The sequence below is a fragment of the Dreissena polymorpha genome, chromosome 13 (genome assembly GCF_020536995.1).
Source record: "Dreissena polymorpha isolate Duluth1 chromosome 13, UMN_Dpol_1.0, whole genome shotgun sequence".
Lineage (NCBI taxonomy): Eukaryota > Metazoa > Mollusca > Bivalvia > Myida > Dreissenidae > Dreissena > Dreissena polymorpha.
Window position 1 is genome coordinate 69,657,492 of NC_068367.1, and position 11,867 is coordinate 69,669,358.

Below are 11,867 nucleotides of genomic sequence, written 5' to 3' on the forward strand. Positions count from 1 at the left end.
AGCAAAAAAACTTTTAGCATATTTTTTCAATAAAAAAAGTATTTCACCGAACATCGCAAACGAAACCTTCAATTGAGCCGCGCTCTGAGAAAACTGGGCTTAATGCATGTGCGTAAAGTGTCATCCCAGATAAGACTGTGCAGTCCACACAGGGGGACGACACTTTCCGCTTGTATGGTTAGTTGCAAGGAAGTCCCTCCTTACCAAAAATCAAGTGAAGGCGGAAAAGGTCGTCACTGATTAGCCTGTGCGGACTGCACAGTCTAATCTGGAACGACACTTTACGCACATGCATTTAGCCCAGTTTTCTAAGAACTCGACTCAAATTATTCTGTATGGAAGCATAAACCTGCCCTTTTGATTTGTGAGTTATGATTTTTGACTTGTGACTTTTGACTTGTGACTTGTGACTTTTGACTTTCGACTTGTGACTTGTGATATAATTCGGCGCGTTTTTGAATGAAATATGGAAGACAAAAAACGCTTTATATTCTAGAACATTTTTCTTATTTAATTAAGGTACGTTCTAACATAGTCTCTTCTAAAATCATATCTTATCATTTTGGTTAGCTGCGACTGGAAGGCTGCTGAGCATCTCGTATTATCGACTGTGTGGTCTCATTCAAAATGTCAGTGTTATACAAAGCCCTCTCACGTGCAGATTCTCTTAAAAGTTATTATTTCAATGAAGATTGTGAAAGCTGTCATTATTCTCTATATTAATATACTATTTGATTCATTCGAGGTTCGATGAATTTTTCAGTATATATTCCCATTAATTATGTTGCGAATAGTGTCGCCCAAAACAAAGATCGGGGTAGTAGAGTGACTGAGTGGTTTACACATTTTACTTTTGATTGGAGGATTCGCTGGTAATCCGGTTTTAAACTCTGCTATGTTTGGGCTAGCTGGTTTTTCACTTGTCAAGAAACTAAACACCTATCCTGTAAGATATTCAAGAGAGTGTCTATAAGCCCCAACCTTGCTGCACTATCAGTCTTAAATATATTATGTTATATATTATCCAAAGCAAACCCTTGACATGCGTGTTCAAGTTTGAAACACACAAAAATCATCAACATTTCATTAATAATATTTACACTATGCAAGAACATATTATACCAAAATTCATCTTGTAATTTTCATATATTATCCTGACTGTTCACACTATTTTATGTTGTTTTTTTCAGATATTGAATCGTTACGGAAATCAAAATGAATATAGGACCCATGCTATTAATAATTTTGGCGCTTTTTGACATGGTGATATGTGTTTTACAAACTTATTTGCCAAAGAAACCTTTGAATCGGAGATCTGTATTGAATATTTCAAACTTGGTTTCAAATACACCGATTCTAGGATTTTTATTAAATAGACATGGGGTTCTGTTGTAAATGCGGCAATTATATAGAATCCTAAAGAAGTTTTACCTTCATTTGATACAGTTATTGATACCATTCAAAAAGAGTTGAACACTTGTGGAAAAACTCTGGGTTATAGATCTATGTGGCAACGGCTTCAAGTTTATCATAATACAGCGAATTGAACGTTGGAGGTGCTCTTTACAACAAGGTTTACAGTGGTGGCTGAGCTTCTTTAAAGACGATATGATGAATTCGACCCAATCGATTATGTTTATCTGAAATTTTTCTTCGTGGATCTAATTCAGACACACCTTGATCGAATTGCTCAACATTGGAATACTTACACGATAAGACCCCAAAAATATAACGAGCTCAATTATGGAAAACCTGACGTAATGTTCTATTTACCAGAACTATTTGATAGCCAATATTTCGGCACAAATGTTGATATACAAGACGTGATTTGCTGTCAACGAATGTACTCCATTGCGAAAAACAAAAATTAAGACTTTAAAGAATTGGCCAAACTCCTGAAACCGGATTTGCAAATGTCACATGACGCTGAAACTGCACTGCACCGAGAGGTCTGCAATCCAGTGAAGAAACCGATACTCCTGTGAGAACATGCTAGGAAAATAATCAGCGGAAGCATTTTGCTAAGGAACCCATATGGACTATCTTCATGTAAAATGACAGTGATTTTTTCTGTAAAATTATGATATTATGTTGATATACACAACTTTTGTTTATATCAGCGTCTCAAATTCAATAAAATGGCTGAACGTTATAGTAGTAGCGTAATTATACATTAATAAGGAATACTTTCTTCAGTTGGGCTGGCTACCTGTTGAAAAAAGAGTAGAACAATTTTTTTCTTCGTCATGTTTTTTAAAATACAATCAGGGTCTGCAACTACTTACTTGAATGGGAATTTTATGCTAGCCAGTACCGTTCATAACCAAAATACCATATTTAGCAAAGGGTCATGTTTCAGTATCCCGAAAGTAAAAGGGTTTGGCAAAAAGTCCTTTTCATATAAGGGATGTTCTTTATGGAACAGCTTCCTTATTGACATAAAAGATTCCCCCAACTTACAGACATTTAAGGTTGCAGTAAAAAATGTACCACCTTTAAGAACAAAGTTGTTGTGCCTTGCTATGACATGTCATCATTCATCCAGGACCACAATGGAAATAAGGAAATTCCAATTCCCTTTTTTGCGCTGTCATTGGTATGTGAGTACATGCCCTGGTACACCATGATAGCAATTATGCATTTTTACCAAATGATATAAATAAGAAGCAATAATAATGTAATTTTTAACAAAATGATTGCGTTCAAATTGCTTTTAAGCTCTAGTCTGTGATATTTGCATTTGTATTTCATGATATATAGAAATTTTAATTATGTTGTGTACAATGCCATATGTATTTTATATTCTGAAATAAATCAATCTATCTATACATGTTGCATATACATGTAGTCGCAATATCATGCTGATTTCATTGACAATTAAGACTTTGATACATTTATTTGTATTTTGCGTATAGAAAATACACGAATTGCAAGAATGTTCACCCATTTTCAAGGCGTTGTTTTCTGTGCCCAAAACTTATTTATTTTGATATCGAATAGTGGTTGGAGAATACGGAATGTAGTACATGTACCATTAAAGCATTTTTTTAAGGAAAAAATCGTTATTAGAAAGAATTAAGATTTTAGGTCAAAGCACACAGACAAAATGCTCATTTAAAGACTTTTCCCGTGTTGTCACAGTGACCTTAACCTTTTGACTTTTAAATAGGATAATGGATGTGGTCGTGAAAGTGCATATACTCACAAAGTTTGAAGGTCCAAGGTCAATGTAACACTAAGAGGTCAAATGTCAAAGTGTAGTGTAATGTATCGTGTCTCGAATTTTAGTCAATCAGTGATGATTTACATATAACATGGTAAAAATGTTCACTTCTTCCAGATGATGTGTCTCGGGCATAATACAGATTTCTCGCGTCAAGGTCAATGTTGCACTAAGAGGACAAAGGCCCTTTTTCCAAAACATATTTTGCAGAGTAACTGATGATGGGATATTGAAATAGCCTAACAAGAATTCTACCATTAATAGACAATGTGTTGCATGCACCACCAATGTCCCATATTCTACGGCTAAGGTCTCAGCGGCCTAATGTCAAAGTGTGGTGCATTTTTTGTGTCATGTTGGTACAACATCATGGGAAGTTGTTGGATGCGACTTCCTCCAGGAGATGTATATACAGGTGTTTTCAAGTTATGGATGCAGAGCAAAAGACCTCAGAAATTTCAATTTTATTTTTGAAACCAAAAGGAACACATCAAACCTAAAACACATTTCCAATTTGGACTTGGGCAGCTCTGAAGCAACTTATTTGCCTCAAATATTTGCCTTGATTGGGTCAAGTCTAAGTCTCAATTGAGTCATGGTTAAGTATGAATTTGGTCTGGTTAAGTCAGGATCGGGTCAATGTTAAATCTGGATTAGGTCAAGTCTATATTATGTCAAGGTTAAGTCTGGATTGGGTCAATGTTAAGTCTGAACTGAGTTATGGTTAAGTCTGCATTAGGTCAAAGTCAAGTCTGGATTGAGTCAATGTTAAATCTGGATCGGGTCAATTATAAGTCTGGATTGGGTCAACATTAAGGTTGGATTGGGTCAATGTTAAGTCTGCATTCGGTCAAGGTTAAGTCAGGATCAGATCAATGTAAAGTATGGATCATGTCAATGTTTTAATGTATAGGTAGTGTTGGGATGGAAACATTCCATATGATTTCAAAAAGTCTTGCTATGAACATTCATTTCCATTTCTGTCTTTGAATTCCATTATCTCAGTTCCAGCATACTGAGATAAATGAACCCCCATGTCTTTCAGTGAACCCTTCTGGCTCTTCCCCTCAGTCAGGAAAAAAGAGCTTTTTCCCTTACACAAGCAAAGAGTAAACATTCTTTGTTTCTTCAATAGAATAGGTAATTGTTCTGACACCTCCATATTGTTTTACTTATTTTACATGTTTATAGCATCCTTTTCCATTTTTTTTCATATTTGAAATGGAGACATCCAAAGTGAACCTTGTGAGCTTTATGTCTTTCGCCCTTTAGATGACCTTTCATGTGTACAGATGGCTGAAATGCAATAAATTAGTAAGAAATTATAACAAAACTAGAAATGTGTCTTCTGATATGGTGCCCCCACTAAAAAAACATGCAGCAGAGGACTAAACATCATGGACTAATGCACCGACTGATGATGGTTGCTCATTTTGTGAGCAGATACATAGTCATACCAAGGATTACTGACCCACACTATCATGCCTGTTACACAATCTCATTCACTGAGCAGATACATAGTCATAGCAAGGATTACAGACCCACACTACCATGCCTGTTACACAGGCTCATTCTGTGAGCAGATACAAAGGCATAGCAAGGAGTACAGACCCTTACTATAATGCCTGTTACACAAGATCATTCTGTGAGCAGATATATAGTCATAGCAAGGATTACAGACCCACACTATCATGCCTGTTACTCAAGTTCATTTTGTGAGCAGATACATAGTAATAGCAAGGATAACAGACCCACACTATTATGCCTTTTACACAAGCTCATTCTGTGAGCAGATACATAGTCATAGCAAGGATTACAGACCTACACTACCATGCCTGTTACACAAGCTCATTCTGTGAGCAAATACGAAGTCGTAGCAAGGAGTACAGACCAACACTATCATGCCTGTTTCACAAGCTCATTCTGTGAGCAGACACAAAACCATGACAAGGAGTACAGACCTACACTATCATGCCTGTGACACTTTGTTGATTTCAATTTTACAATCTCTTACAACATGTCTTACTCTTGGGCGTCATGTTTTTAAACTGCTACAGGTAACATTTGTTAAGGAGGTGGGCAGTGCATGTGACCAGCCCAGTGTTTTAGTGAGGTGGGCAGTGCATGTGAACAGCCCATTGTGTTGGGGAGGTGGGCAGTGCATGTGACCGTCCCTCTGTGTTGGTGAGGTTGGCACTGCATGTGACCGGCCCTGTGTGTTAGTAAGGTGGACATTCCATGTGACCAGCCCCGTGTGTTGGGGTGGTGGGCAGTGCTGTTTACTTTAAAGGTAAAATTTAAGTTATAAGCTTAAACCAAAGATTTCTATAAGTTTTTGGGGTCCCAGGGTGTCTCGTAGTATCCAGGATGTCAAAGAATATCCTGTGGTATTTACCCATACTCCTATGTGATCATCACTTTGACCCCAGGGGACTTGATTTGAAAATGTTTGGTAAAATTCATTGTTTCACACTTTTTAATTACCTGAGTTTCCTTGTTTCCAGTCTGTTTCGAGGCCTTTTTTGGTACCTTCTGTTTTGTTTCCTTTGATCGAATGTTTTCGAGAATTTGTTTAATCCGCTCTCTTCTATTCATGTCCTTTAATATATACGTTTGTAAATGAACAATTTTACAAATCCTTTCACTTTTATGTATAAAAATATACTGAAGGAATATATTTAATTTATTTGCAGCTCTTTCAGAGATCATGCGGTAACTCCCGGTCATACAGGGCTGCACGATATGCCCAAAGCATAGTAAACGTAAAACGATATGTAGATCTATCATAATACATTACCTCATGAAGTTAACAAATAGTCTATCATTATTATTACAGTAAAAATCATTATAAAAAAGAACCGAAAGCATGTTAACAATGACTAAATAACCGGATTCCAACTACAAAAAGCGTAAAGTGAAGAAGAAAGGCTACTTTTGGAAAATACAAATAAGTCTTTGTGTGAAAAGTGGTACCTGATTAACTCTTAGCAATCGGTTGAAATTTCAGAAGTTCAAATGATATTTATAAAAGGATCAGAGTGATATTCCTAGAATCTCCCGCACATGAGATATAAATTGCCCTTAAAAATTAAAATGTTACTTACATCGTCAGAAGAATCGTTGTCTGCCGTTTTGCTCAAAAACGCGCCAAATTATGTCAAACAGGTAATTCACAAGTCGAAAATCAAAAGTCACAAGTCAAAAGTCATAACTCACAAATCAAAAGGGCAGGTTTATGCTTCCATAATTCCGTCATAGAGACAGAGAGCGAAATACGTCGTTAGTTATGATCACGGCTGTAAAATAAATGTGATTTTACGTGGCTAGTAGATGCTATCTCAAAAAAGTTAACGTCGTATCGACTTACATCTAATGGCGTTTAAAAGTAACTTTCGTTCCGGTTGCTTTTTAATGTTTAATGAGTGATATTAGTTAATGTTACAGACGTTGTTTGCAAGCATCGGCTGCACTTTTAGATAACTGTTTAAATTAATAAGCATACAAAATACGTGCATAGAAACGGATTTATGCGATAATCCGCTTGTAAATATGTCTTGCTAACAAACGCATAACGACTCTGTCAATAGTCATAAAATGAATTTATAAAGAATTAACATATTAGTGATTTTAAATAAATGAAGTTCACGCTAATTTAAATTAAGCACCGTTCAAGAGATCCTTCATTATAATTCCATAAACTGCAGCCACTCTTCCATATGAGAGCAGTTCATTACCTTCGTTTTGACCTTACATCAGTGAGCACTGTAATGTTTTTAAAATACAGACTGGTGATATTATTGAATATTTATTTCATTTTTCCACCTGTGGCCAGACAAATAAACCTCATGAAGGATATGGATTTTATGTTATCAAATCAAGTTTTGACAGAGCTAATTAAAAGTTTGAAAAGAGAAGGAAAAGATAAAAGCTCGCACAAGGAACCAATCAGTGAAGAAGACATTGCCAAACTTTAAAGCAGTGGTGTAGTTTCAGATAAAACCCCAGAGACACTCCAGAACAAGGTTATCTTCGACATTATTTCACAATTTGGTAGAAGGGGACAGGAAGGTCTAACGCATCTGAGAAAAGATTCTTTCGTGGTAAAACAATATGGGAAAATGTAGGTGCTATCTGTGCATGGCATACAATGAGGCGGATAAGACACATCATGGTGTTGATGGGAAAGAAAAGGCAAAACAACCGCATTTATGAAAATCAGGGACCAAACTGCCCTCTCAAATCCTTTGAAAAGCATGTTTCAAAGTAAAATTCTAAATGCAATAGATTGTTCCAACGACCGAATCATAGGGCTACAGAGAAAGATGCGACATGGTATTACGACTGACTAGTTGGAGTGAACACCTTGGGAAAATTCATGTCAACATTTTCTGAAAATGCAAATCTCAGCAAAATGTATACGAACTACTGCTTGCGGGCCTTTGTATCATCTCATCTGCACAAGATGGGGTACTCCGACCAAGCAATTTTGGCCGTTACGGGACATCGCAACTCGGCGAGCCTTACATCATATATCAAGCCGGATGATGATGAACGCCACAATTTGAGCACTGCACTACATTTTGCAGGGTATGCTAGCAGTAACAGATGCCATAGTCAAAAGGAACTTACGAAAGTTGCTAGTCATGTTCATCCATCCAATCATTCCTTCGCGATCACACAAAGCGATGCTAAGTTCAACAACCAATGCACATTACTTTGTCATCTAATTCTCTTTCACAGTGTCGTACACTGCAGATGTTCGCTGGAAACATTTCATCTAGCACTATCAACCTGAACATTCACAACTTTGGCAAGTGGACGGGACAGACAAAGTCAATTATACTGCATATCACACACGTTCGTTAGTTCAATAGTTGTTTGAATTTGAAACAGATAATGCATCATTACTCAGTTTTATACACACATTGATAGATCCTCAAGGTTCATTATTTCCTGCTGTTTCCAAAATGGTTCCTTGTTTATTATGGAATTTTCCATGTTCCGTTATTGCTACATGGTCAGTCTATTTTAGACTGGCATTCTGTTTTATCGCTAAAAATATTGTTTCTAATTCTAAAATTGAATTGCACGTAAATAAATTTGCAATGGAGTTTAATTTGACTACATGCTATTAAAACTGTTTATTAAGATATGAAAAAATAGTTTGTTTTCAGTATTACAGGGAGTAAAATGTAATAGCCGAACGGTCACGTGGATTTGTTTTTTACATGTTGCTACTCGACAAAAAACAGTGCCGCACAATAAAACATTTGTTTGTGGTGGAATTGTCGTAGGATCGAAATAATCGACGGGTAACCGTTGTTTATTGAGGTAATAACCTACGGTATGTCGTTCCGATGCTTGTTATCAAACCACGCGGGCGTTAATTCGTACGCATCGGAACTTCATACCGTTGGTTAATACCGCAATAACCAACGGTTACCCGTTGATTATTTCTTAATTTTACAAAACAGCGTATTTTCGAATGACCGAATACAAAGAATTATATCTCCTTAAACCAATAAAAATAGTCATTTTCGTATAATTAAAAAATACTGTACTATAAAATGTTATACTTGCTGTTATTTAAATTATGCAACGTGAACACAATAACGAAATAAAATTATGTTCATGAGCATTTGTTGTGTCCAAATACGAAAAAAAAATATAAGAAGGGGTAATCACGTGATGGTCAAGATGGTTATGCCCATGCCGCGACAGGTCTTTTACATAAATGGGTTAATATTGATTTCATGCGCCCAAGATCAGAGATACTAGTACACAATTTGTTTACATTATTCTGTGACAGCATTCGTACCACACACGTTTGCGAAGATATTTGACATGCTGTGGTATTTTTTGGTAATGAGAACGGCGAGTTTTTTTCTGATTACTCCTTAAATGTGCGGCATATAAAGTTTCTACGATTTTATTTTTAGAAGAGATTTATTTGCAAAATGCGCACTACCGATGAAAATGATTCTTGAATCCTATTGTTGCCATTACAATTGTAACCTTTTTACATACCACCGTATGCGCATGCTAGACATAATGGGAAATAACGATCGAAAGATAACGATGCAATTACAAAAATGCACTGGTATCGCTTGAAATACCGTAATATCAGTCGGCTGATATTTTACGCAGGTACACAACATCTCGCGCGCGCAATGCGTGATAACGGGTGCTATTAAGCATACATTTACAATATCAAAGAGCTCGGCGTCTTTCTGTAATGGTGTGGCGAAAGCGCAGACTGTTGTGTTCAAAGTTCAAGATCCTTTGACTAATACATACAACGCAGCTCGTTTGCCTCCGAAAGTTTTCATTTGAAATTCCTTTTCTATGACTAACAGTTATTTTCTTAAATACGTACTGTGGTAATCAATGATATATATTATTTACGAATATTGTATGAACGAATGCAATGCTATAATTGTGTCAAAAATTATCGTGAGCATTTCATTTTATTTTCCTTAAAATCGGTTCGACCAAGAATATTATCTATGAAAACTGGACCACAAAGACCTGTGCATTTGGGCAAAAAATGAAAGATATCGCGGGCGCAAAAACAGCCAATAATTCTGCAGATACCTTTATCAATAACCACACTGTTTGCTTAATTTAAGTATTCCGTATTCGCTCTTTAATAGTGATGATAGATTTACACAAATACTGAGGGAACAACGTTCGAATTTAATAAATTATTAATTTCGAAAACGGATTAAGGGCTTTGTAGTTTGCCCTGTAAACATCATAATGTTGTACCTTTCGCAAAGTGAAACATGATTTTCATTCATATATCTAGACACAAATGTTTACTATTTACAGATCATATTTGTAGTTTAGTTTCAATTGACCGATGTCTTTTGACTCTACGTGTCGATTCAACAGTGACCACCGACGGTTTTTGTCTCCTTTTGTATTTGACTTCTTATTGTTGCGGAATCTTCAAAGTGGTCTTAACAGTGTATAGTTTAGCGGATTAATTTCGTAATTGTCCCCGCAATTCATCCGGGATGGCGCGTGCTTTAAATAACACGGAAATATGCCACTGAGATTGTGTTTATGTTGTTATAATTTTGAAAAGTATTTTGGTAGTAAGCAGTACAAGTAACAGCTGCAGAAAAATAAGAGGTAATTAAATATTACTTTAAGAATCATCGAGACCATCAACAGCAGTGGCAAAGCATGTGCACAGTCTAATTATTCGTAACGAATAGTTTATCAGTGTGCAATTGTGGTTATACTACTGCTGCTACTACTACTACTACTACTGCTACTGCTACTGCTACTGCTATTGCTACTGCTACTGCTACTACTACTACTACTACGACTACTACTACTACTACTACTACTACTACTACTACTACTACTACTCCTACTACTACTACTACTACTACTCCTACTCCTACTCCTACTACTACTACTACTACTACTACTACTACTACTACTACTACTACTACTACTACTACTACCACTGCTGCTGCTGCTGCTGCTGCCGCTGCTGCTACTACAAATAATAATATTAATAATAAAAATAAAAATAATAATAATAATAATAATAATAAAAAAAAATAAATAATAATAATAATAATAATTATTATTATTATTATTATTATTATTATTATTATTATTATTATTATTATTATAAATAAATAAATAAAGATATCATACATACATTACAAAGCTCAAAAATTGTGATACTGAACTGTTGGTAATTAAATATGTTAATTGCAGTATTCTGCCGACCTATGACACTTGTTTGTTTACTTTTCAGTCCGCCATTCTAGTCAGGTGTGACACTCTCGTGCATGAATATGCAAATCAGATTAGTGTCATCCCTTCACGTGACCATTTGACCCATCATCAACCGTTGATAGAGGGAAAATGTCTCCGAATGAATTAATCGTCAAGGAGTACAATTCTTGACTTGAATTGATAAAGTCCTTATGAGCTTTGTATGTTTGTATTCTCATATATACAATACTAAATAATATATGGATATCTTATTAATTTTAAAATTGTGATATATTATCGTTTTCGTTTAAAGACCCGACTCTATGATTTAAAGTACATTTAAAATAAATTTTATCAATTAATACATATTGTGAGAATTAACATATAAACATCTTAATGCTTACTCAATTCTACAGGTTTAATTGTACAAACAGCATTTTGTTTGCTTTATCATGAAACATAACACGATGATTAATTATTGTTCAAATATGCCTGAAAAAATCTATACCATTATTGTCCAGCATAGAATTACACAAGTAAAAGATGTACTATTCGAGTAGTTGCCATTTTCGCATTGCATGGTCATAACTTCAGCTACGTTCGGACAAAAATGTTAATATTTTAAACAAAGAAATTTTTAAAATTTTATAAACATATTTCATTTAAGCAATACATATATGATCTAAACGCCAATACATATTTGAAAGCGACATCTTAAAATGGAAATTTAGTAATATCACGGCATCTTTTTGCAATTCAGAAATTTATTTAATAATAAAACCAAACTAACAAGCGGTCGCAAAGCACGCCAATAGAACGGATTATGCAAAGTTGTAGGCACTTACAATACAATGTCTAAGCTTTTTTTCAGCTTTACCAAAAATATATATATTTCCCCGTATAA

General features: G+C 35.4%; 1 protein-coding gene across 2 annotated transcripts in view; it reads right to left on the reverse strand.

The window, feature by feature from the left end:
• LOC127855332 (oxidoreductase NAD-binding domain-containing protein 1-like) overlaps positions 1–11,867 on the reverse strand; it is a 336,546-nt gene that overhangs the window by 105,686 nt on the left and 218,993 nt on the right. The gene's annotated exons all lie outside the window — the stretch shown is intronic.